We start from the raw sequence: 27,031 nt of genomic DNA, 5'->3' as shown, positions 1-27,031 counted from the left end.
GTAAGCAAATTAATTTTTTTATACATTTTGTGTAAAATGGTTTAATTTATTGACAAATGGAATACAGTAGTAGAAAGTATATTTCTATATACAACAAGTAAAAGCGTAAATATAATAAGGGACAATGTGGTGAAATAACTTTTTTGGAGTGGTAGCCGACTTGATTACTAACAGTAAGCCATGGAAGAAATTTTAACTTAAAAAGGTAAAGTATATTATTACTTACGCTGTACCACATGAGAGAGAGACAGAGAAAAAAAATGGAAGTAGAAGGGTAAAGTTAAACTATGATGAGATCTAAAGCTACGGGAAGGGGCTGGTGATGAGGTTGGGCTATGAACACATATGGAGTTGTGCACACAAGCATAAAAGTTAACCATTTTTTCTTAAATTATTAAAGAAATAAGACTGCAGATTAATGGTCATGGACACAGTCAGCAAGATAAAGGCAGTGAAAATGTCTTTAGTTGCCTTGCTCCTGTACATAGATCTGGTGAACTTTTATCAGCCAGAGGAAAAACTGTGAATGATAATTAATAAAGTAATGATTGAATTTACTAGGGAAAGAGCATCAGTAAAGGGGTTAAGTTGATTCTTCCTAAAGAAGGGCAGTTTGGGATGACCTGATTTGAAGAAATACTTTAAAGCTACATAACCAAGAATTTATATATAGCACAAGTGGGGGACTATAGATAAAAGTGGAACAAGATGATGGTGGAGCAAGGTGGATGTATGAGGGATACAGAGAGATTATGATTTTTGGTAGTAAGGACATAATGAAAATATAAATCATTATACAGAATGTAAGTGGCACCCAACATTGTAAAGACTAAGCCAGTGAGGGAGAGGAGAAAGACAATTTTTTTTAATAGGAATGCATACAACTAAGGGCACAGAAGACAAGCAAGAGGTGGTAGGAAATAACTGGATAAAACCAACAAAGAAGCCATACTACTAGGAGAAAAAGTTGGAAGGGAAGACATGACAGCTAAAGAAGAAGCCAAGTCAAGCAGGTATTTGAATCACAGGTTAGATAATGTCTTCCATATCATGGACTGTTGGTAGAATACAGACAAAAGTGGTGGGGGGAGTACTGGTAAAATACCAGCTCTGATAGGGTTTTTAGTGGAATCAAGAATGGAAGGTGATATTAAAAAACAATATATATAATAAGGCATATAAAACACTACATAATAACTACAAAAAGGAATCAGAGGAGATTAGAAAATATGTAGGGGAGACTAGAATGAGAAATTACAAAACAATAACAGAAGGAAATTTGTAAGGCCTCTAGGAATGCTACAAAGTCCATAAGATTAAGGATATTTGCATGTAAATGCTTAGATAGGTGTTTTATACTCAGGACAGACTTGGGGGCTTTCCCCTCAAGCGGAGATCATATGCTGAGGATGTGAAGGGAATGTCAGGGGAAATTATTAACACATTTTCTGGGAATATATGGAGCTGATTAAATGTAATGACTCCCTACAGAATGTCCTGACAGATTTATTGGGGGAACATGTTATATTAGCCAAGAAGACAATGCTATTGAGTTTGTGTCTAAGTTTAAAATTGTCAAGACATAGTAAGGCCTTATTAAGTTTAATGTCACTAGCAGTTAAAAAAAGCAAAAGTGTAAATTAAATATTAACCAGCTGTAAATACAGTATAAATAATGTAAAACAAAGTAAAAGAGCTAGAGATGGGATCAGTAAAAGAAGGGGGAAATCATTTACATAAAAATAACACGTGTGTTTGGAAATAAAATACCCAAATAATACTCAAATAAGATGACTAAAACTGAACTGAAAAGTATATGAGCATATTCTAATGCACAAGATTAAAAGAACATAGCTATGATGGAAGCTGTATGTATACTGTATTAATACACTAATGCAAAGTGTTATTGTGATGTTTTACACTGCTATTAAATTACTTGAGTTCATGTTATAAATTTACAATGTGATGAATACATTTTTTTACGTTAGCTGTCAAATTTAGTGTAAATTGTACTCCACCCAGAATTATAGCTATTCCACAGATTTCACAGCCACAACCACCCCCTTTAATTACTATGGAACAGGTTCTCTCAGCCTTCTCAAAAGCTAAGAACACCTATAGGTCCTGTTAATATGCCAGCTTACCTGATTATCAGTGACAAATATGGCATATCTGAACCCCTACTTAACCTCTTCAATCACAGTCTCTCCACTTGTTACAGTCCTGGAGCATGGAAAACTGTTGCTGTAATCCTGTTACACAAGGCTGGCCCAACCACAGACTCTGGTAACTATAAACCTATTTATGTCATTAGCCTCATATGCTAAGCTATGGAGTGTAATATCTTATTCCTCATTAATCTGAACATTGAAAAATTCTTAAACCTGGACCATCATCAATTTGGCATTGTCAAAGGAAGGTATTGTCTCTTAAACCTCATTAATTTCTTTGAAAAGGTTACCAAAGCAGCAGATGGTGATTATGCAGTACACGCAACATATCTGAACCTGGCTAAGGTATTTGATACTATTCCCCATGAAGGTATTACTGACAAACTTTTAAATCTCAATTTAAATCCATATGTTGTGTGGTGGATAGCTAAGTCCCAGATGCCAGTTATGAAAGCAAAAATGTTACCAGTGGTGCACCACAGGGCTCACTTGGTTTGACCATGTTAGCAACAGGTGCAAGGACAATGGTCTTAAAATTAAATGTGAAAAATGTAGCATAATTCGTTTTTTAAAACAAAATATTTTCAGATCCTATATAGGTGACACAACCTTCCAATCATACACTATCATAAGGGATTTAGGCATTCTTGTTGATAATTCCGTATCATTTGACCATTGTGCCTCCGCAGTTGTTCAGACAGCCTTGTATCTCTCTCTCTCTCATCTAATTTCCAAAGGCACCTTCACTATATCCAAAGAAGCCTCAATTCCCCTTCACACATATTTCATCAGACCCATTACTGAATATAATGCACCTTTCGGTATGTATTCATCTAAATGGAACAATCAGCTTCAGAGACTTCACAGATTCATAAATAAACAGATCAGTGGCCTCAAAAATCTTAGTTAGCAGGGCAGACTAGCAGCCATATCTCTTTGTTCAGCCTCTTGAATAATGAAAGATTGTCTAACAGCTTTTAAGGCTCATGATTGTCTGTGTAGATGTGCTGTCTAGAAGCTTTCAAGATGGTAAAACAATTCCAAAAAAAAAAAAAGACTGTAAAACAATTTCATCACTAGAAAGCTAGATGCTAAGAAACTTAAAGTCATAGTGGATGTGCCTCATTCGGAGGAAACAATTACATCTCATAAAATTTATATGAATGATGCAGTATCTTGGCATGTTTATTCCAAACTTTTTGGAAGAGTGCCTTTAAAGAAATTACTGTACTGGAACATTACTTGGCACAATACAGCAGACAGGAGCAAGAAAACATCACTGAACTGACTGGAAACAGGGACTGTAATGGACACATTGATGTATTTTCTTGGGAGTAAGGTAATCTCAAGGAAATGCCAGTCCAGAATGGTATTGGTGTTGTGGTATTTTATGACAGCAAACCAGATGTTTATTTATCAAGAGCTTTTAGGGAATCCCAGAAGAGATATACAAAGACAGAAAAATAATTCCTTGCCATAGTCCATGGATGATAGAAGTTCCCTGTCTATATTTATGGAAAAACTGTGTTTGTGGAAACAGACCAAACCAATGCAGAGTATATTTAAGTCTTGGTATGAGTTTGCAAGGAATGCTGCCAAGACTGAGAAAGCATGACTTAACTATTAAGAACTGATAAAGCAAGGAGATTCATATAGCAGATATGCCGGACACGTGTACCTACCACAGATGTAAGAGGATTTGCTTGGGAAAAACTGGAAGTGAACTAGAGAATACCAAAGGGATGCAGAAAATCTTAAAGAGGTGTAATATGAGTAATATATTATAGAGAATACTCTGAGATGTAATAATGAAAGGTACCTAGAACAAAAGCCTGCTGTAGATGAAGATATACAATGATATTTTTTGTTTAAAGCAGAAATAGGTCATATAGAAGACCTACTGTTTAAAGCAGATACAGTAAAAGTACTTAATCAGCAAAGGATACAAATTATGTTAAGAATATGAGTCACATTTGTGAACTGTAAATTGAAACGAAAGAGCATGTGGTAGGCAGGATACTGGCCAGTAATGCTCAAGACTGAGCAAAAAGTAAAAGCCAATTTAGTGTGCAGTACATATAACAATAATCCAAGAGAAAAGAGGATTTTCTTACTGGGACAAGCATGGAGTAAAACAAGAATTAATTTGTTCCTGTTTAGAGAATATGTATATCTTATTTGTGCTGGCTGCTATACTAATTTTCCATAAGTTTCGAAGTTATATGACTAAACAATTGTTCTTATCAGTGCACTTCCATCCATCCTCAACCCCTTTTCCCATATTACACATGGGGTCACGGTGTCACTTCAGCAGTGACAATCATCTCGAGCCAAGGTTTTTACACCACCGGGTGGCTAGCCCCGTTCATTTGTATACTCACTCCCACATACCATCTACCCTAGGACACAGGTCACATATATATATTGCTCTGATTATAGGGTGTGATATCTACATTATTCTTGGGTTGTGCATTTGTTTTCATGACTTAACAAATCTCCCCATGTTTTTGTTTCATGTTGTTATGGCTATGGCAGCAATCTTTATCATGTGTTGATATTGTCTGTATTATACTAATATCACAGCTGGAGTCAATGACTGCCCACAGTCTGTAGTCTTTCAGACAGCTGTTTGGACACAGGATGTGTATGTATTTGTGACATCTGTGACTTAAATGATGCACAGGAAAGGGCCTAGCAGACAGCCCTGATGTAAGGATCTGATCACTGGACCTGAGATATAAGTCACTTCACACATTTCAACATATTTAGATGCCACATATGTGAGCCACTGGTCTACCCACTTGGTGATGCAGGAGTTTATGGCCAAATCTGACAATGTTGAGTGAATACTTCAGTGTGGATTTGTATCAAATGCCTTGGGCTTGTCAAGTTCAAAAGGATGATAGTGTTGTCATCATGTATGCCCTTGATGATTTCTTTGAGGACATCTAATAGATGTAACAGACATAATGTAGCATTAACAACTCACACAGGTCTGTTGCACACATTTGGGATATTATTAGTATCCATTTAGAAAAGTTCCATGATGACATATTGGTCTACCTCACAGATGAGGAGAGTCAGGATGTGTCTATACATGTATACATCAGGTGATGCCGCCCCCCCAACTCAGATGGATGAATGTTGATGTACACCCTTCTACAGAAACATATTCTGTGTATTTAACTGTGTCAGGAGGGTGTATGTGCTGAGGCACACTATAGGTGATCTGTGATGTTGTCTCAGCCCATTGATTCTGCATGATAGGCCTGGATGAAGGTAAGACAGTGTATACTGCCTATCTTTGACATGGCCTAGGGTATGGATACAATCTCCAATGTAGGTATCATTGAGAAACTTCTCCAGCTGGGGATTAACCTTTACGTTAACAGATGGGTAACAAATTGGCTCACTGAGAGAATGCTGTCACCATTTGCAGACCTCAGGGATTTGTGCTTAGCCCTTTACTGTTTGGAATCTATTTCTTGACAGTTCAGGCTAACATTTATGGCCTTTGGCTTACCACATTTGCGGATTCTTGCATATTGGGTACAATCACTGAGTCCACCAATGATGATACCATACTAAAGGAGGGACTAACACAAACAAATGATTGGTGACAAAGCCACACAGTCTACAAATAAATGAAAAAATAAGACTTATGTGTCCTCCTCCAAAGTGGAATTCTCTGCTAATTACAGCACTGACAACACTCCCGCTATGCTGAAACTCAGTGATGCAAAACCTGAGAACACACACAGTAATCTGAACTTCGACCACCAAGTGTCCACAGTAGTATGGAAAGGCTATGTTATGCACATCATAAGTCATGCCATTGTATTCAGATCTTAGGATTATATAACAGCACTGTACTCAAACCTCATCAGAACACCCATAGAGTATAATGCTTCCTTTTGTATGTGCATCAACAGACACATGCAGCAGCTTGAGAGACCACAGGGTTTCTCACCAAGAAAACACAGGGCCTACAAACCATGTCATGACATATTTGGTTAGACTGAAAGTGAAAGATATGTCACGATAATCTGTATCATATAGGAAGAGTTGACTTCTGCTGGCCTCCAGGCCAGTCCTTCTAATCAGATATAGGTGATGACATCAGCACATCAGCAGTGTCTGGTGAGGAGAATATGGTAATAGCAGTGTCCCAGATGCTGGTGTAAAATATTTTCTCTAATGTCATGCAAGTGCAGAAATACACAGACACATACACACCCCAGTTGACTGCAGTGATAATAGAATCCCTAAGTACACAGACTACAGAACTCTGTATTTAAGGCAAGTGCTACAGCTCAAGTCTGACTTTGAGTGTCTCAGACAACATATTATAGATGATGACATCAGCAGTGTCTGGTGAGGAGAATATGGTAATAGCAGTGTCCACATGCTGGTGTAAAAAGCTCTTTCTAATGTCATGCAAGTGCAGAAACACATGCACACACCCCAGCTGACTGCAGTGAGAATAGAACCCCTGCCTAAGTACACAGACTATAGAGCTCAGTACTTTATGCAAGCATCATAGCACAAGTCTGACTTTTACAAGACTGCAGGACACCTTATAGTGAATGACATCAGCAGTGGATGTATGAAATTAGAAGTTATGTACCTACCATAACGTTCCATGTTAGTTGTCTTCTCTCGCCTTCTTTCTTGCTGGATGGGTTCGGAGCCGATCCTCGGCTCTGACTCGGCACTTGCTTAGCTTGAGAACTCCTTTTACCAGCTCGAGGCAACCCTATATCCCATGATGCAAGGCGAGACTACCTCAGATCTCGTTTGGTAGCTATAATACCCTGCTAAATAAAACTACTCCCAAAGGAAGAGCAAAGACAAACCTAGTAGAACCAGGCAAAGAGTTCTTGAGATAGACTCTTCTACTGAAGACTCAGGAGAGAAAAACCTGAGAAAGAGGAACCCTTCAAGATCTGTCCAGGCCAGGGGGAAGGAGGGAGGGCTTAAGAAAGAAGAGAGAAGACAACTAACATGGAACGTTATGGTAGGTACATAACTTCCAAATGTTAAGTTGTCAATCTCGCCTTCATTCTTGCTGGATGGGATCGCGTCCCTAGCACCTGTATCCCGGGTGGCTCAATGGAGCAGACTCCTGAGTACTGTGGAACCAAAACTGGCTCTGTCCCTGGAGGCCAAATCTTATTTGTAATGAGAGACAAAGGTATGAGGAGTGGCCCAAGTAGCTGCTGCACAAATGGTATCAATGGGTAGCCTATCCTGAAAAGCTGTAGAAGTGGATAGGCTCCTGGTTGAGTGCGCCTTCGGTTTAGAGGGTAGTTGCTTGCCTCTGAGCGAATACACGTAAGAAATGGTGGAAGATAACCATCTGGATAAGGTCACTTTAGATACTGGGAGACCTTTTCTGTTTTCTGCATAGGAGACAAATAATTGGTCCGATTGCCTGAATTGTTTAGTTCTATGCAAATAATACCTGAGCTGACGATGGACATCCAAAAAATGAAGCTTTTGTTCAGCTCTGTCAGAATAATTTGGGAAAAAAACTGGTAGATCGATGGATTGATTAATATTAGTTTGAGAAACAACTTTGGGGAGAAATGATGGATTTGTTCTCAAGGATAGCCTGTCCTTGTGAAAAACCAAGTAAGGGGAACGGATGCAGAGAGCTTGAATCTTGGATACCCTTCTTGCTGAAGTGACAGCCAGTAAGAATATAGTTTTCCAGGTCAATAACTTCAAGGAGCATGAAGCAGACGGTTCGAAGGGTGGTAAAATCAAGGATGCTAACATTAGATTCAGATCCCATTGTGGAGGAGGATGTTTTATTGGAGGCTTCAGGAGAAAAACTCCTCTCAGAAAAGCTTTGCATAGTCTATGTGACATAATGTTATGGTCTTGCAAGCCAACATGATATTTGGAAATAGCTGCCAGTTGAACTTTGACTGTTGATGAAGAAGATCCTGACTGAAAAACTTCAGCTAGAAAATCTAAAACAGAATGCACAGGTGCAGTAAAGGGATCAATGTGCCTGGGGTTTGCCCAAAGGGAAAAACGTTGCCACTTGCTAGCATAAACCGTTCTGGTGGACGACTTCAAAGAAGCTATTAAGATATCTCTGACAGGATCAGAGATCATAGGAAGCCTGGCTAGGGAAGGAAGTGGAGCAACCAAGCAGTGAGGTTGAGAGAACGAATGGCCCGGTGCTGTTGACCCGATTGGTGGATCAAAAGATCCGGAACTGGGTCCAGATGCCAGGGCTGCACCAGGAGGTGACGATGCAGAGTCGGAAACCAAATTTGTCGAGGCCAGTAAGGGGCAATGAGAATCAACTTGGCCCTCAAGATGGTAGCTTTCTGAATGACTTGTGGAATTAAGGGGAAAGGATGAAAAGCGTACAGAAGTCCCCGGGGCCAATCCTGGGTTAGAGAGTCTCTCAGGGGTTGGCCTTGTAGGGGAAAGAGGGTGAAGTACGGGCATTTGTTGTTTTGGGGTGTAGCAAAAAGATCGCAACAAGGGGTGCCCCACTTCAGAAATATCTCGTCCACTATTGATTGATTGAGAGACCACTCGTGAGGCATGAGAATGGCTCTGCTCAATCTGTCCGCTAAGAGGTTGGACCTGTCGGGGATGTGCGTTGCTATCAGAAACCGATGAGAGGAGATTGCCCATTGCCAAAGTCTGAGAGCTTCTCGACACAAAGGATAGGACCTGGTCCCGCCCTGCTTGTTGATGTACCAGACCACAGACATGTTGTCTGTTTGAACTGCAATAGTCCCCGTGGGAAGAAAGTCATTGAGGGCTTGCAACGTTAAAAGCACCGCTCTCATCTCCAGGACATTTATGTGCAGATGGTATTCGATGGGTTGCCAAGTCCCGTGGACCATCCTGCCCTGATAATGCCCCCCCCACCCAATCAGAGAGGCATCCGTAGTGACTGTGGCAACTGGAGGAGGGGGAACAAATGGTCAGCCCTGATGAAGTAGAGGGGAAGATATCCACCAGGTTAGATGAGTCCTGCACGATTGTGTAACTAAGATTTCGTGCCTCATAGGAAGGTTCTGGAACGACCACTGAGTGAATAACATCCACTGCAGAAGACGCATGTGGAAGCGAGCTAATGGTAGAAGTACAATGGACGCAGCCATAAGACCTAGAACTTTCAGAACCAATCTGGCTTTGACTTTGCTGCTCTGCAATAAAATCCGAACGTATTTTTGGATGTCCAGAATTCTCTGATCTGTTAGTCTGGCTAACAAATTGACAGTGTTTAATTCTGCGCCTATAAAGGTGATAGATTGGCAAGGCAGCAGAGAAGATTTTTCGAAATTCACCGATATCCCCAAACTTTTGCAAAGCTGCAGAGTGTAGTCTCTGCTCTGAAGAAGCTGATGCTTGGTGGTGGCGGAGAGGAGCCAGTCGTCTAAGGAAACACCTGGAATCCTTGACGTCTCAGATGAGCTGTGACCACTGCCATGCATTTGGTAAACACTCTGGGGGCTGAAGTGAGACCAAAGGGCAGGGCTCTGAATTGATAATGACTGGTCCCTAGCCAAAAGCAGAGAAACCTCCTGGAGCGCCTGTGTATCTTTATGTGATAGTACGCGTCCTGAAGGTCTATCGAGCACATCCAGTTGTCCTTGCCCAGAAAGGGCAGAATGGACTGAAGCGTGACCATCCGGAATCTTGCCTTCTTGACAAATCTGTTTAGATTGCTCAGGTCTAATATAGGTCTCCAATCTCCCGTCCTTTTGGGGACCAAAAAGAATCTCGAGTAGACGCCGGATCCGACTTGGTCTGCTGGAACAGTCTGGACGGCTCTTTTTTCTAGGAGCTTTGAAACCTCCTGTTTTGCCAAATACCTTTGACCGGGTGAGATGTCTAGAAGGGATTGGTGAGGTACGGGATACCTTTCTAAGGGGATTTTGTAACCCTCGGATATGATCGACTGTACCCACATATCTTGTGAAAGGGAACGCCAGGCTACTGGGTACAGCGATATCCTTCCCCTGACTGCCTCCAAGGGTGGACAGTCGGGCAACACCTCAGGGATGCTGAAAGGGCTTCTCAGGAAGAGACTCCCTGTTGCCCTGATTCTGAGGACCCCCCCCTGCCTCTAGGGCGGCGTCTAATATTGTTACCCCCTCTGCCTCTGGGGGTAAACTGACCACGCGTGTCCGGCGCTGCTCCTTGGGCTTTACGGAACCACATCTTTCCTCCTTTCTGACCCTTGGGATAGGGTCTAGAAGGGGTGGAAAAATGGACTCCAACGGCAGAAAGAGTTTTGCCGTCTTGCTCACACCTGGTCAAGGTTTCCTTCACCTGAGGTCCGAACAAAGCTGAACCGTCAAAGGGGGTATTGGTGAAGGACGCCTTAAAGGGGTCCGTGAAATTACAAAGCCGCATCCAGGCTTGACGTCTAAGAGCCACTCCTGTGCCTGCGGCTCTGCTCGCTCCATCGGCTGCATAGGATATGAGCCACATGGAGGAGTTGGTTAAAGAATTTAGGATTGCTAGCTGTGAGGCAATCTTGTCTTGAGCCCCAGCAGCTGAAGGATCCTGAACCACTTCACCTAGTTCCTTGAGAATATCTCTTTGAAGTCTGGTGAAATGACAAAGGTAGTTCAGCGAACGCATAGCAAAGGTCGCTGAAGAAAACATCCGCTTGCCATACCTGTCCATGGTCCTAGAATCTTTGTTAGGAGGATGGACAGGCACTGAAGGATCCGCAAGTTCTTCTTGGTGGCCGCCGCCACCACCATAGCATCCAGAGAGATGCCCTTAGAGAGAAACTGCTTATCTGAAGGGGCCGTAATAAATTTGGATGGCCTCCTGGGGACCGGTTCCACAGAATCTGGAGCTGCCCACGCCTTCCGAGCCACTACTTGCATAAGTGGGTCGAAAGGCGGAGACACCCAGGAGGTGGAGGGTCGGGATCCAAAAGCCTCCAGGTATACCGACTCATCCTCGGAGGGGTCAATGGAGGGCCAGTTCCCCCTCTGTTTGAGGAGTTCAAGGATGTCTGAAAAGGAGACATCCTCAGAGGGGGACCGTGGGGAACCCTCCGACTCATCTAAGTCGGTATCAGATGTTGTAGACTCAGGGGAGTCTGTGTGTTTCCTCTTACACGTCCTCTTCCGAGGGGGTTCCCCTGCGGGATCAGGAGAAACCTCAGAAGAGGAAGTTATTCCCAATGGGGAAACCTGGGGCGATGGATCCATGGGCCTGAGAGCAAGAGTCTGGCAAGAGACATCAACATGCACCTAAGAGGGAGGAGCTAAAGGGATGGACCGTTGACCTGGCTCAGGTGCCAGGACACTCCTCATCACCTCAAAGGCTCCTCTCCCAGGGAGGCCAGAATATTCCCGTTCCGAAGAAATAGGAACTCCCGGCTCCACTGAGAGAGAAGGCTCCGAGGCCGATGTCGGTGCCTAGCTTACCAAGGCCGAAGCCCCGAGAGGGAGAGCGGGGTCGGACAAGGGTCCGATGCCACTAGCCCCCTCGGAGCCGACCAGGGAAACCCGACGACCGGATCCCTCCAAGGAAGGTCTCATGGAGGAGATCAGAGCCGAAGACGACAGAGCCGAAAGGGGATGTATCGGTTCCGGCGCCGGCACGGTCGCTGTCCCGAGAAGCTCTGGCTCCGAACTCTGGGGAGTCGGAGGAGGAAGTTCAAGGGGAAGAGCAATAGCCGAAGTCTGCTGAGACGGGCTATGGAGCATTTGGGCTAGTGCCTGTGACTTCAACAGCCTGCTTACCACCCTCTCTAAACCGTGGTCAGACAGCCTGGAAGATCTCGAAGATCGGCTCCGATGACTCCGTTCCGACAAAAGAGGAGACCTCGGAGCCGAGTGGATCGATTCCAAAGAAGGGGACCGAGATCTCTTCTTGGACGAAGCCATCGGAGCCGACGTCCTCTGGGTTCCAGATGGAGCCGAAGGCTTCTCGGCTCTGATACTGGATAACACGTCGGCTCCAGCCGGAGCTGACAAGGTAACTGTAGATTGAGTGTCGGAGCCGGCAGGAACCGACACTATCACATCAGAGGTAGAACGATCGGCTCCAGCCGGAGCCGATCTCGACTCCGAAGGAGTCGGAGCCACCGTAGGAGGCTTAACAACTGTAGCCTGAACCTTAGGTGGCTTTGAAGGTTTACTCGACCCAGTCTTAGTGGGTGAACCTTCTGGCTTTAATAAGCCACGGAGGATCAATTTGTTCCTCCTCTCCTGCAGGACTCTCTGGCTAAAAGAATGACATATGGCACAGGAGTCCTGCAGGTGTAAAGGCCCCAGGCAGTAAACACAAGAAGTGTGACCGTCTGTCAGAGACATTTTCTGACAGCACGAGTCACACTTCTTGAAGCCTGAGACCTTTCCTTCCTTAGACATAGTCCAAGTAAAAACACTACTCACACACTCTAAACAGTCACACTATTAATCCCCAAAAAAAACACACACGCAGATAGGGATTAATAAAGAGGCCTAGGCCTAACTGAAAAATTAAACTTAACTAATTAACTAGAAGTTTTAAACAAAGGGGAAATAGGGTGGGCTGTAGAAACACTACACACTATTTGGCTATGAAAAGAGAAAGGGAGAGAAAAAACCCTGACTAAACTGCTTGAAAATTCAAACTCACCTGAGCTGGTAAAAAAAGAGACCTCTTCGCAAAGCGGCAAACGAGATCTGAGGTAGTCTCGCCTTGCATCATGGGATATAGGGTTGCCTCGAGCTGGTAAAAGGAGTTCACAAGCTAAGCAAGTGCCGAGTCGGAGCCAAGGATCGGCTCCGAACCCATCCAGCAAGAATGAAGGTGAGATTGACAACTTAACATTGGGTCTGTAGGCATGTGCAAGTGTCCAAACAGTGTCACTCCATGGGATTGGAGTGGTAACTGTAGGATACTCACTTATGCTCTTCTGTCTAGATAGATAGACACATGCGCGCACTCACACACACACACACACACACACACACACACACACACACACACACACACACACACACACACACACCAGTTGACTGCAGTGGGAACAGAATCCCCTGCCTAAGTACACAGACTACAGAGGTCAGCATTTTACGCAAGCACCATGGTGCAAATCTGACTTTTACAAGGCTGCAGGACAAGTTATAGTGGATGACATCAGCAGTGGGTGTTGGAGAAAAGGTGTTGGGAGGCCTGCTTGAAATGGATGTGTAGGCATATGCAAGTGTCAAAACAGTGTCAATCCATGGAATTGGAGTGGTAACTATAGGATACACACTTATGCTCTTCTGGCTAGACAGACAGAAACACACACACACACACACACTCACATACATACACACACACACACACACACACACACACACACATATATACATTTGACTGCAGTGTGACCAAAACCCCCTAAGTACACAGACTACAGAGCTCAGTACTTTATTAGTTAGTGATGTGTTACAGATGGATGACATGGAGACATTCTGAAGACATATAATAAAAAATAAAAAGAGAGATAAAGGTTGGGGTGAAAGAAAAAAAGACATACAATTAGTACTATCATATGTGACATGCAATGCATTAACACAATTATACAACTATTTTATCTGAAATATTACATTTACATAGACATCCTAACAACTACGCACTATAACTACAGATTGCTGAAAGTAATCCTTGAAATGTGCATATATTGCACATATGATTGGTCCAATTATACAGAAACTCTGTTGTTGATTGTATTCAGTATTCCTGTTTTCTGTTTTCTGCTTTTTTATCAATACATTTTTTAATACCTTTCATTGTGGCTGGTCCTTCAGAGAATACTTTTAACATCTCGAGAGCACTTGTGCTTGCTTTAGTGAGACTGTGGCTGCTCCTAAAAGCCTTGCTGCTTTAGTCACACCCTACCATATGTATTAGTATTAATTTTACACAGTATTATTGCGTACCCTTTGTAAGAGCCTTAGGGTAGCTGACTGGTGGCACTGTGATTACCTCAGAGTCTGAGCAGAAAGGGGCACAGCTAGTAAATTTATGCCAGCTTTTCCCAGATGTGAGTGTGTGTGTGTGTGTGTGTGTGTGTGTGTGTGTGTGTGTGTGTGTGTGTGTGTGTGTGTGTGTGTGTGTGTGTGTGTGTGTGTGTGTTGACCTACATCACAAGAGAAAAGAAAGACTTTCCAAATCCCCCCACCTTTAGGATAGCACACTCTACCAAACACTTTAACACAGAATTATTTCAAATTGAGCTCAGAGCATGCAACTGGAACCCTTTAAAATCCCTTCCACTTGAAGAGGCTGTAAAGTATTTTAACACTACTTTCTTATCTATTCTTGATAAGCATGCTCCTAAACGTTCCATCAGAATGAAGTCCAACACAGCCCCATGGCTCTCGAATGAAACTAGAAATCAAATTCTGCTTAGGAATAAAGTATGGGCCAAATGGAGATCTAATAAAAATAGCTCTGATCATCTCCATTTTAGGCAGCTTAGAAATAGTACAAAAAAGGCAATACTTACAGACAAAAAACTACTACTGCAAACTTCAACAAACTCATCAAAATAATCCACAAAAGTTCTGGTCTTGCATAAATAACCTCCTTTTCCCCAGGTAACTCTCGAACACCCACTCCACTTGATGCAGATCCAAATACTCCCCATCAAACTGCCAATACCTTTAACTCTTTCTTCACTGAGACTATACAATCTCTAGCTAGGCAACTTATCTCTGATAACTCCAGCCTTCCCATCAACTTACCACACTCTTCCTCAAAATTCATACTACAACCCATTTCTACTTCTCTCATCTACAAATTTATTCATAAACTTAAGCCATGTACTCCATCTGCTGACAAACTTCCTTCCCAATATCTCCAAAAAGCAGCCAAAGTAATTGCCTACCCTATATCTACACTTATAAATAGGACAATTCAAGAAGGAACCATCCCAGATATCTGGAAAATATCCCATATTATCCCCTTACATAAAGGTGGGAACACCAGTGATTACACTAACTATCGGCCAATTGCTCTTTTATCACCCTTAGCAAAAATTATGGAGAAATGCATTCACCAACAACTTTTACATCATCTCTCTCTACATAACTTAACAGCAAGCTGTCAACATGGCTTTAGACCATCACATAGTACCACCACTGCCCTCCTATCCTTTACAGAGACCATCAATAGTAACCGCAACAAAAACATCCTCTCATCTGCACTCTTCATCGACTTCTCTAAAGCCTTCGACATGGTTAACCATACCCTCCTAATTAATATTCTTGAATCTCTTCCCTTTGCTTCTCTGGCCATTAAATGGTTTAGGTCATACCTCAGCAATAGGCAACAGGCAGTTCTCTGGGAAAATCAAATTTCTTCCTTTTTACCTGTCACCATCGGGGTCCCTCAGGGCTCCATTCTTGGACCACTTCTTTTCTCCTTATTTATTAATGATCTCCATGTAGCAATTCCTCAAGCCACATGTATTCAATATGCAGATGACTCCACACTAATATGCTCAGCAACCTCTCCAACTGAACTATACTCTCTTACTCAAAATGTTTTTAATACTGTAGAAACATGGTTTACCAAACGTTGCCTCCTTCTTAATGCCAAAAAAAACAAAACTCCTTCTCTTCACACCCACTACTAGGTCCACCCCCCTAGACTTCTCAATCTCTTCAAATAATGGCACTGTCATTTTCCCTGACTCTACCACCAAACTTTTAGGAATAACCATTGACAAAAATCTCTCATTTGATCACCATATAAACAACACCATTAAAATAGTCAACAGAAAAATAGGATCTTTATATAGAATAAAACCTTTCTTAACCTCAACAGTCAGAGCCAAGATCGCTCACTCCCATCTAATCTCAACTCTTCTGTATGCCTCACCTATATTTACCAACCTTAAGAAAACTAACCTCAACAAATTAGCAACTTCCTACAATAATATTGCCAGATTCGCTACTGGCAATCCCTTCAGAACTCATCACTGTTCTAATCTTAGGCAACTAGACTGGCTGGAATTCCAAAACCATCTGATAATCCCCCAACTCACTATTGCCCACAAAATATTTTACCAACCCAGTAATACCCCTATACTCTCAAAACTCTTAATCCCATATAATAATCTGAACTCATTACACTCTTCTAGCAAACTCCTTGCAAGCTTAACTAAGTCTAATAATACAGCTGGTGACTCTCTGTTTACTAACACAGCAGGAAAAAACTGGAACCTGCTACCCAGTGAACTAACACTAATTACATCCTTGCCACTCTTTAAACAAAAACTAAAAAAATACCTCCAAAGGCACTGGCTATGCCCTTGTAGTAACCCTGACTAACAATTGCCTTTTACCCCTGTTTCTTCCTCTTCTAACCATACTTCCAAACATTTAAATACTTAGTCTTGTAATTAAGACTAACACTATTTAAACTCTAATAAACCTATTGCTTAAATCCTTTAACCTGATGTGAACTATTGTACATAATAATTACTGTATTATATCTGTTTTAGCTTTCTTAAACTATATTATGTTCACTGTACTTTTCTTAGTGTTTTTGATCTCTGATATGTTATAACTACCTGTTTCATTTGGTTTATTAATCCTAATTAACATGTAACAATATTTTTACATATTTGTATATCTGTGCGGAGCTTTTCTCCCCGGGCCTCTACTAAAAATGGATATATATCCAGCTAGACTAGCCCGGTTAACAAATGTAAAATAAAATAAAAAAAATAAAATGTGTGTGTGTGTGTGTGTGTGTGTGTGTGTGTGTGTGTGTGTGTGTGTGTGTGTGTGTGTGTGTGTGAGTGTGTGTGTGTGGGTGTGTGTTTGTGTGTGCGCTCGTGTGTAACTCAAATGTCCAAGTGTGTGTGTTAGCTACTGCAAACAGGGGCACACAGTTCCAGAGTGGATAGCATGGAGTTTTGTGTGGGCCTGCAAAGAGAAACAGAGTCCAGTCCCAGGTCTGGAACGTGCTCCCTGTGTGCTGTTAAGAGAAACTGTGCTTGGTGCAAGGAGCTGCATATGAAAATACTGCATGAATCCATCTTTGCTCTTAGTGCCCATCCTTCGCCAGAGGCAGTGGTGAGGATTGAGTCTCCTTGATTGCTGGCCTAGAGCAGGGACCCATCACAGTCAGGTCCAGGTAGGCCATGTGCAAGGATTTGCCTTTGTTTATGGCTTTAGTGACTGTCTCAAAGTTCACCAAGTTCAAGAGGCAGGATCTCCCTTTAACAAAACCAAACTGAGTTAGGCCAAGCAATTGGAGGTCTGCTTAATCTTTGTTGATAAGATCCATGATTATTCCTTCCATAGCCTTGCAGATAAGGCTGGTTAGGCTTATGCAGCTATAGTTTCCAGGGTCTGTGGAGGCACCTCCTTTATGTAACGGGATGACAGATGCTGTTTTTCATTCAGCAGGTACAAAACCAGTGCTTAGACTGTGATTAAAATGAGTATCCACTGGAGCATCTAGTTCCTGTTTTAATCCATTCAGAACATAACCTTTGGTATTATCAGGTCCCACAGAGGCTGTGTTTTGGGCTTTGGAGAGATAATTTACTACCTGCTCCTTGTAGATACTAAGTGAAGGGCAGGTGATAGGGATGCTTTGGGGGATATGTGGCAGGGACAAGGGGGAGAAGTTTTCACTGAACCTGTCAACTAGCAGGTTGGCTATTTCTGTGGGTTGAGTATATGTGATGCCATTAACAACCAGTTCTGTGCAGATCTGGGTTTTTCCTTTAAGGTTTCTAATGTAGCTAAAGAAGGCCTTATGGTTATCCTTAGCAAAGGAGGCTAATTTTTATTCATAGTTGGCTTTAGAATGCCTTACAAGGTGCCATATTTGCATGTTTAAGCCAAGAAGGGAATGCTTCCAATTCCTAGACCGTTCCTCCCTGCTCTTGGACAGCAATTTCTTTCTCTTATTGTATAACTTATTAATGGCGAATGTCCACCAGGCAGACTTGTTCTTTCCTGAGGATCTTCTTTTGATCCTATCAGGTATGGCTTATTCAATACATTTTTATGGATACTTATGCAAGGAATTGATGTAAATCCAAGTATATGTGCCTATGCCATCAGTGAGGGCAGTGGCTGTGAAGCAGTTGTTGCTAATGGGGGGGGGGTCAGATGTTATTTTTACTTCTAATGAGACTAATTTATGATCAGACCTCACTAGGGAGAGTCACACACATGGTATGTTGCAATGAGCACCCATGTTAGTGGGCACCAGATCCAGAATATTTGGGCCCCATGTGGGGGTGTCAACCAACTGGTCCACGGCATTTGAGTTGATGGAGTCCAAGAACCTTTGGGCAAGTGGGTTATTACAAGTATAATTTACCCAGTCTATGGATGGGTAGATAAAGTCACCTAAAACCCGGGTGTTTTGCTGTATCTTGAGTAATTCAAGTAGATCCAGGGATGCAGTGTGGGTATCCTGGTTCATGAAGGTGGTCCTATAAATGGCAATAACTTGGAGAGGGGTCTTACTGACAGTCAGCTGGATCTGGATTAGTTCAAGGTAATCACTTTGTTTAAACAATCTAGAGGTGTATTAATCTTTGATGAATATTGATACTTCACCTCCTTTAATTCTTGCACTTTCAGTTTGTGATCTGAATGTGGGAAAGGCATTATAACTCAGTATGGCCAGGGTGCTTTCCACAGCCTTAAACCAAGTTTCTGTGACTGCACAGATGTCAGCATCTTATAAAGTGAGGTCTGCTTCCAGTAAGTGTAGTTTTAGGTTTAGACTCATAGTGTTTAACAGCATAACCTTGAGGTTGCATTTTGAAGATATTTTTATGTCAGAAAATTTGCTGTGACATTGCTTAAAAAAGGCACTATGGGGGAGGCAAAAGCTTTAGCCAGTAACCAAAATCCTAGAGGTGACAGATGAAGACCATCTCTGGCAAAGCAGCGTGGTCTATCTACCATGTCATCCCAGGCTGACAGGTACTGGATCCCCTTAGAATGACACCATTTTTTGTCTATATTGTGGTATCATCTTAGTTGATGGTAGTATGCTGCTCAAAGTGAGGGACATACCTGCTTGAGACATATATTCAGAGAGTTCAGTAATGTCTCTCTTCATATAGTCTAGTGAGGTACATCTCAAGTCATTCACACCAACATGAACTATGACAGAGTCATAATGGTACTTGTTGTGGAGAGGCTTGAGTACGTGTGTGATCTGGTGGATCCTGGCACCTGACAGACAACTGACTGTAATCTTCTCCTTGTCCACCCTGGTGAGTGGGACATCTGTATGTCTCACTATAGAGTCACCTATGACCAAAACATTTGGTTTACATGTGCTTTGCCTTAGGGGCTTGTTTTGTGAGGCACTTGTGGTTGTGGTTTTATGTGTCTTGAGTGCTTTATGTACTGTATTAGGTGTAGCATGTTTGTGTTATGGAGGTCTCTGGTGTTTAGGTAAATTTCTGGTAAGTACCTCCACGTATGATGGTTTATGTGTTCAGAGCACGGTTTGCACAGGAGGTGTTAAATATGGGCTTACAACCTGTTCAGTGTCACTGTTCTGTGAATGAGAGAGCAAGGATTACAAATTCTTAGCGTATATACATCCCTCACAAATTGAGCTTTAGTGGTTTAGGACTAGTAGGTTGTCAGTGTACATAAGGCAATTGTTACACTGCCTCAGGATACCCATGTCAATCAGGCTGGCAGGAGAAACAGAGGAGAAACACATAATACTAGGTGTAAATTTCCTTACTTTAATGAGGAAGGATGTGGTTTAATTGGGAGCTGAAAGCTGGGTCTATACTATTGGGGGTCTCAAGGAGTACGAGACTATTTGGGACTAGGAGATTTCAGTTAAAGTGGCAAATGCTGTAGAAAGCCCAGCTAAGGTGCTTTCCGAGCAGCTAAGCACAATTTAAGGGACTCCTCAGTTGGAGCATGGGTAGTTTCGAAGGGAAAATAAATCTACTTTAGCTTTTGCATCTATAACTGCCAATGGTTACCTATTCTGCGCTGTGCTACATAAAGATGCGGTACATGCAAACAGATGCCTCAAATTGTTCAGTTAGTGGAGCAGTGTTTGGTTGCCAAGCTCTGTGGAGCTGTGTCAAAACAGGCACAAACCTGTGCAAATGTGGGGCTTATGTCGCAACTGTGAGAACAAGAGCAAAACAGTAAAAACTGCTAAAAACAGTTAAAAGTAGATGGCAATTCAGTAATATACAAGTTAAAAGTGCAGTACCATGAATACAAATACTTATTTTTCTGTGGATTTCAAAGGACACATTGGCTTTTGTTTGGATTCACTCCAGAAATCAGAAACAGCATACTAATCCTAGAACAGCTCCTGCAAACTGAGCCCAAAGGAGGACACACTCAGGAGTGCAGCATCCCCATCCCCCCTTGTTGTGCTACTAACAAAGCTGTTGTGTTTTCCTTCTCCCTACCAATAATCATTCACAGTTGCAACCCATTAGCAACAAATACTGAGGGAGTGCCTGCACTATATTTACATCGGATACACGGAGCAAAGTATTTGGGATTTAGCAGTTCTAATGAGTACACACCTAATTTGCAAACAACCCTGAATCTATGCCATAAAAAGACAACTGTGTATCTAGGGAACCTGAAGGTGAGGAGACATGTTTATGTGGAGAATTCAGAAGAGGCTATTACTTTGGGGTATATCTGCACAGAAGACTACTGACCTTGAGAAGCTATGCTTGCATTTTTCAGCTATATACTGCATATGCTGAAATGTCATTAAGAAAAAAATCTGTTAATATATATATATATATATATATATATATATATATATATATATATATCTTCATTAACAAATGCTACTATTATCTGTATGCATTACTTAGAAGTGTATCGATGGCATGGGCATGTTTGTCAGGGCATTTCACAGATATACATGATTGGCAATAGCTTAAAATGGAATGTTCTATGCCAAATCTGTAGACGTTTCAGGGACAGTTCATTTGAGAGCACTTTTAGCATTTCACTGATGGTTTGTTAGCAAAATGTGTCATTTGCCTGTTCATTTGGTGGTGGAGGAGGAAAGTTGCATTTCTGTCTCGGCACAAAGATACGTTGCTATTGTCACTCTCCTTGTTTTGCATCCAGCGCAGCTTTATGTGTGAATGTTGTTTGTTTTTTCGGCTTTTCCTGGTTAGGGGTCACCACAGTGGAACTCCAGTCCGCTAATGATTGGCAGTTGATTTTTATGGTGCCGAGTTTCCAGCCTGATGCCCAACCTTCAGCGAAGCACGCCCATTCGTGCATGTCTTTCAGAGGCCACTTGACCAAGGGGAGGACATGCAGACTTCACACAGAAGGCACTCCAGCTGAGAATAGAACAGGAGAACCTCTTGCTGTGAAGCAACAATGCTACCTCTGTACCACGCGGCTTTCAGCTTTATGTGTGAATGTAATATGTTACAACCACATAATTCCTGTTTTTTATATTTCAAAATCTTGACTGTTTAATGTTTCTCAGGTGGGTAATAGTGAAATGCTACCTCTTCTGTTTTATCTGTAAACAGAACTTTTTTAGTTAAGTGATACTTACAGTGGCTATAAAACGTGTACACACCCTTGTTAAAATGCCAGGTTTTTGGGATATAAAAAAATGAGACCACAATAAATCATTACAAAACTTTTCCCACCTTTAATGTAATGTATAACCTGTACACTTCAATTGAAAAACAAATCTGTTAGGGGGAAAATATAAAAAATAAAAAACATACAATAAGCTGGTTGCCTAAGTGTGCACCCCCTTAAACTAATACTTTGTTGAAGCACCTTTTGATTTAATTACAGGATTCAGTCTTCTTGGGTACACAGTTGCTATCAATTAAAGAGACTCTGATTAGCCCCAAATAAAGTTCAGCTGTCCTAGTAGGATTTTCCTGACATTTACTCAGTTGCCTGCTACAGCAAAAGCCATAGTTCACAGAGAGCTTAAAAAGCATCAAAGGGCTCTCACTGTTGAAAGGTATCAGTCAGGAGAAGGGTACAAAAGAATTTCTACAGCATTGTATATACCATGGGACACAGTGAAGACAGTCATCAAAAAGTGCAGAAAATATGGGGCAATAGTGATGTTGCAAAGAACTGGACATCCCTCCAAAATTGATGAAAAGACAAGACAAAAACTGGTTGGGGAGGCTGCCAAGAGACCTACAGCAACACTGATGGAGCAGCAGGAATTTCTGGCAATTACTGGTTGTGTACTACCATACTCTCCATATGTCTGGACTATAGGGTAGGTTTGTAAGACAGAAACCTTTTCTTACACAGAAAAACATCCAGGCCCAGCTAAAATTTGCAAAACAATGTATCAAGTGTCCAAAAAGCATGTGGGAAAATATGTTATGGTCTGATGAAACCAAGGTTGAACTTTTTGGCCATAATTCCAAAAGGTACGTTTGGCGTAAAAACAACACCTCGCATCACCAAAAGAACACCATCCCTACGGTGAAGCATGGTGGTGGCAGTATCATTTTTTGGGGTTGCTTTTCTTCAGCTGGAATTGGGGCTTTAGTCAAGGTGGAGGGAATTGTGAACAGTTCCAAATATCAGTCACTTTTGGCCCAAAACCTTCAGGCATCTGCTAGAAAGCTGAAGAGGAATTTCACCTTTCAACACAATGACCGCAGGCATACATCCAAATCAACAAAAGAATGGCTTCACCAGAAGAAAATTAAAGTTTTGGAATGGTCCAGCCAGAGCCCAAACCTAAATCCAATAGAAAATCGGTGGGGTGACCTGAAGAGGGCTCTGCATAACAGATGCCCTCACAATCTGACAGATTTGGAGCACTTTTGCAAGGAAGAGTGGGCAAATATTGCCAAGTCAAGATTTGCTATACTGATAGACTCCTACCCAAGAAGACTGAATGTTGCAATTAAATCAAAAGGTGCTTCAACAAAGTGTTAGTTTAAGGGTGTGCACACTTATGCAACCAGTTTATTGTATGTTTTTTATTTATTTATATTTTTTCCCCTAACAGATTTGTTTTTCAGTTGAATTGTACAGGTTATAGGTCACATTAAAGGTGGGAAAAGTTTTGAAATGATTTATTGTGGTCTCCTTTTTTATATCACAAAAACCTGGGATTTTAACAGGGGTGTGTACATTTTTATATCTACTGTATGTGTATTATCCTTCTGTTGTATTTTATGTTACACAGGACTATTGCACCCAGGCATCTCAATCCCCAACCCCCCCCCCTTTCAGTGACCCTGAGAATCAGGTGATTGTGGAAACTTTCAGGCAACATGGTGCCTTTCTGCTTGAGAGGGGACATGGAGATATGTAAGGCAGAATGTAAATTTGGCAGCAGATAGTTGCTGATGTGAATGCAGTAGGCGGCCTCAGCAAGACATATGGGCCACTGACATTATGTCATTTGCATGGAGGAGAGCAGCTGCAGTGACCTGTGAGTGGATGGGTACTGTGGGGGGAACTGCTACACAGCCACCACTAACAGCAAATGAAGAGTTTCTGTCCACTGTCAGGGATCCGGACAGCTCCCAGGAAAGTGCAGAACAGCATGTCCTTGATACTGGTGCTACTGTTTCAGGGACAGCAAGTATGTCCCACGAGGAACTTCCACGTAGGCTTTTGTATCTCAGTTGTTAAATACTCTTGTATAGTAAAATACTGACAGCAATACATTAGTTCTGTTTAACAAAAAAATGGTTCGTTGGTGGGGGGGGAGATTATATATTGCTACAGTTAACAACACATTCTGATTGATTACTATGGGCTTAGGTTGGACCTGTCATCCAAGTTTTTGTGAAAGTATAGTTAATGGACATATAAAGGGCAAAAGGTTTTAGTCCCCTGTGTTACTGTTAACTGTGATGATGTTGTTCTTGACTTTTGCCTAACTTTTTCCAGGACCATGGTGGTTGAGATGTCCACACCCAGATATGGCAGGCCATGGGGTTGTGGTCCTGGGCATCCTCAAGAGGGGAGCTCATCCAGCAGACATCATTGACATTCAGGTAGCAGCAGTGCATCTGACCATAGCTGTGGATGCGCCAGTGCAACTCCTGGCAGAGCCAGTTCTTGTGGTTGGGTATGACAATGATGAAATGCCACCTCTACCATGCATGGCTCACACCTGTCCAACATGCAAACATGTAGAGCTAGCACACAGATTGTCTATGATCACGCAGTCACACACCAATTTAACTTGGAGGACCCATACAGACAGACACACACACACAACAGTCACATGGTTCAGCTGTGAAGCTTAAAGCTCATTTTGTCTCACTGGCCATTTGTTACTTTATCTGAATGTCTGCCTGCTTCTCTTTCTTACTCACACACACTCACCGACTCTTTGTATCGGCCTAGGCTCCCCCCCACACACACACACACACACAACACCATGTGCAAGTGATGATAACTGTGCCATACTCCTGCATTCTATCTTTTGGCTTCATAAATACATAACATTTGTGTCTGATCCTCAGGATGCATAGCTGACTTAGTGCTTAGTATATCTGCATTTGTGATGTTGATTTGATAATTGTATCTTTGACATATTTTGATCTTAGAAAGTTAGACAGTTGATAAAATCAAACATTTTTGAATCAGTATGGTTAATGATCTTGTGAGGGTTGTGAAGTCCGAAACCAAAATGTGTCTCATTACTTTCTAGCTTATCTCTTTATTGATTTTCTAGTACAAAAGTATGGTGGTAAACTGAGAACATTTGGTGACCATCAGAACTTTTGAGAGGCATGACTCTGAATATTTGATGCCTGAAGCCTACTGCTTGATAACAGACACATATAAGTCATATAAATCTCTGCTGTCACATGTTAAAAGTCATTACTATAGAAATCACCAACCTTTTACTTTCTTACATTACCAAGTAACAACATGCAAGGATATGTTATTCATTCATATTACTAAACAATACACTCCAGGTTCAGCACTTACCTTGTAAATCCAGCAGTTGCAACAGTTTTAGTTCAGGGCTGACTCTGTCTGATGCTAGCAGTACACAGCCATTACATGGGTAGGTAAAGGTTGTGAGTGTTGCCTGGCATAAGTGTTACTATATGTATGTGCATAGGAGGAAGATTTTAGTCCATTGGGTAGTGAGTGAGGGTGCTATGCATTGCCTCTTAGCCAATGCGAGGGCATATTGAGCATGCCTACATCTGCTGATACCCACAGCAGTTGCTGGTTCCTCCTCACTTGCATGTGGCAGTTGTGACCTTGCCATTGGTGGTGTGATGTGTGGCCCTTCCCCTTGTTGACCTTGCTGAAGGTGTTTTCTCAGGATGATGTGTAGCATGGCACATACAGTGAATATTTCAGTACATGTACCTGGATTGTACAAAAAGCTCCCCCAGAGTGTCTAGGCATTGGAACCACTACTTCAGCAACCCAAACACACACTCTGTGATATTTCTGGTTTGAGCATGTGCTTCATTATGGTGTTCTTTAGCAGGTCTGTCTGCATTTCTGATGGGCATCAGCCATGGTTCCAGTGCATAACCTGTATCCCCCAGTACATGACCCTGTGGGATATCCCCCTAGTGAACATCTGATACAGTTGGGAGGTGTACCAGATATGTGAGTCATGCTAACTGCATGGGTTGCCAGCACACACATTCAAGATGATTCCCTTGACATTACATATGACTTGGCAGTTGACAGAGTGGAAGCCCTTTCTTTTTATGTAGAACCTTTCCTGTTCCCTGGGTGGTGCCTTAATTTCTATATGTGTGCAATCTGTGGCACCCAGTATTTCAGGCTGGTGTGCTACAGGGTAGAACTCCTGCATATTTGTAGCCTTGTCCTCAGGAGTACAGGAAAATATATGTCGTGACTTGTATGCTGTAGCACAGCATTCAGGAATTCATGGAGGGTCCTAGATGCTGATGCCTGTGACTCCCCCAGCATGTCCCCTGTTGGTCTGAAAGGTTCCTGTAGCTAAAATTCTAAGTGCTACCCATAGGTAGGTACTAGGCTATTGGCCATGGGGCCTATACAAGCCCAGCCAAAAAGGTACCCTGGCTTTTGCCACCCAAGAAAATTATTTTCCTCTGCCACTGTCGAGCAGAGCCACAGAGGTGATCCCCGGGGTGAATTTCCTATTTCCCATCCAATTACCTTTGTCCCCACTGGTATAGGTTCCTCTCGGTTTGCCCTGGCTCTGAGTTGAGGACGACAGAGGCTGCAGAGTTCCTGTAGTGTGTCTCTAGCTACACTTTAGAGCTCTACAATTTCCACATCACGCAGACTGCGATAAGTTAAACAAGGTCTGAAAACTCTTCTCCTTCTTGGCTGTTGTCTATTAGCTGCAGCAGAAGCATAGACTTCAGCCTGTTACACATACACATGAATTAAAGCAGCAGCAGCCACTAACAGTCTTTCAGTGTGGACTTCTTTTCATGGCTGTATTCCAGTAGGTTTTAGAATTCACAGGGGAAACCAGCACTGAGTATACACAGTTGCTTTATAGTATGTTGAAAAACTCCTCCATCTTCAATTGGTCGATTAGCATACAATTCAGTTATTTATGCTGTAATAAGCATGCCACAGTGTTTACCTTGTTTGTGCGGCTCTACGTATACACTGTAGAGCCACTTATCGAATCCAAATCAGTGTGCTACCTTGTGTGCATCTCAGCATGCTGCACACATGCTGTAAATGGACCATGTAGGCTTTACTATATCTGGCCAGCACTCTATTGAATGGTGTGTATCTGTGACATGCTCAACTATTATCAAGCTATTTGATTATTGTGAATAGACTATTTACCTATATTTTCTTACTACAGCTTGAATGTTTGAGTTCAATCCAAGAGAGCCTGAAAGTAAACCAGCCAGTCTAGAGAGATGTTTTTTATAT

Source organism: Protopterus annectens, chromosome 13.part0 (genome assembly GCF_019279795.1).
Source record: "Protopterus annectens isolate FY-2018-M chromosome 13.part0, PAN1.0, whole genome shotgun sequence".
In the NCBI taxonomy this organism is placed as follows: Eukaryota; Metazoa; Chordata; order Ceratodontiformes; family Protopteridae; genus Protopterus; species Protopterus annectens.
This window is presented reverse-complemented; position numbering follows the sequence as displayed.